General features: G+C 37.5%; 1 pseudogene; it reads left to right on the forward strand.

Annotated features, from left to right (window-relative positions):
* Positions 1 to 88: 88 nt before the first annotated feature.
* Positions 89 to 1104, forward strand: LOC102827519 (annotated as a pseudogene).
* Positions 1105 to 1742: the final 638 nt, after the last annotated feature.

Raw genomic sequence — 1742 nt, forward strand, 5'->3', positions numbered from 1 at the left:
GAAGACATACCTTTTTCATTCCCTACATTACTCTTCTACCTTATCAAAAGATAATGTATGCCTTTGGTGTTGCTGCTGTGTTGTTAATATGGAGACCACACAGTTAATTTTTATGTCACCCCATCTTTCTATTAGATTCATCAACAATATAGAAACCAGAAACCAAACAATTATCTCAGAATTTATTCTACTGAGAATGTCAGAAGATCGAGAACAGCAGCGCCTCATATTTAGCCTGTTTCTGATCATGTACCTGGTCACTGTCCTTGGGAATCTGCTCATAATCCTGGCTGTCAGCTCTGACTCCAACCTGCACAACCCCATGTACCTTTTTCTCTCCAATCTCTCCTTTACTGATATCTGTTTGAGCACAACTACAATCCCCAAAATGCTTGTGAACATCCAGACACAGAATAACAGCATCACTTACATAGGGTGTATCAACCAGATTTTCTTCACGCAACTTTTTTTAGTCTTGAAATTTTTATTCTTGTTGTAATGGCCTATGATTGAAATGCAGCCATTTGTCACCCATTGAGGTACACAGTCATCATAAACTCCTACTTCTGTGGCCTGCTAATACTACTTTCCTTGTCCATTAGTATGGTGAATTCTCTGCTCCACACTCTGATGGTTTTGCATCTGTCCTTCTGCACAAACTTGGAAATCCCTCAATTCTTCTGTGAACTTACTCATGTCCTTAATATTGCCTGTTCCAGTACCCTCATCAATAACATCCTGATGTACTTAATGGGTTGCATATTGGCTGGTATCCCTGTATCTGGCATCATATTCTCACATCGTCTCCTTTGTATTGAGCATGTCACCAGCTGGAGGAAATATAAAGCTTTTTCCAGCTGTGGGTCTCATCTTTCAGTTGTTTCTTTATTCTTTGGGACATCTTTATGTGTGTACCTAAGTTCACCATTTACAAACTCTCCCAAGAAAGCAGCAGCAACTTCAGTGATGTACATTGTGTTTCCCCAAATGATGAATCATTTTTTTTATAGTCTGAGGAATAGAGATGTAAAAGTAAGTTTGAAGAAATTCTTTGGTAGAATACACTGTTTTTCAGTGATTGTGTCATTTCTTCTAATTCATTAATTATTAAGACCTGTCACTGGCAAATGCTTTCTGCACGCCAGCATAAGCCACAGTCAATTTCATCATTTGCTAAATGAGATCATTGTTTTTTCTCACTGATTGAATAGTTGTGAGAGGTTTGAATAGTAACAGCTGGGTCTATTAAGTCTAAATTAAAACACTCTCAGATAAACACATGCTCAAAACTATAGGGAGCTTTTATAACAACTTTCAATAGAAGGACTTAAGATTTAGGGTGTGTTCAGGAAAAGGACAATAGAGCATCATTTGTCTATATGAGTAGCTTCATCCTGGGATTCATTTCCCTCATTGTTTCTAGATTTGTATAACTGACATATATGTAATACCACACATGATACCCAGGGACAGAAAATTTATACTCTTTCCTGGACCTATTGCTAATATACCTTTGAATTGCATCATCAGAAGATATGTCTCCTGTACTGAGTTAGGCAGTTGGCCACAAAATGGAATTTCCATAATCTAATATTTGTAGTCATGAGATTATTTTTCTCTCACATGGGAACACTGAATGTTCCAAAGAGAGGTGGCCCAACGGAATGTGGAAATTATGGGACAATCTCTTTGATATCTCACATGAATAAAGTTTTGCTAAAGGTAATACAGAAATGGCTGCA

The sequence above is a fragment of the Chrysochloris asiatica genome, unplaced genomic scaffold (assembly GCF_000296735.1).
Source record: "Chrysochloris asiatica unplaced genomic scaffold, ChrAsi1.0 scaffold00739, whole genome shotgun sequence".
In the NCBI taxonomy this organism is placed as follows: Eukaryota; Metazoa; Chordata; class Mammalia; order Afrosoricida; family Chrysochloridae; genus Chrysochloris; species Chrysochloris asiatica.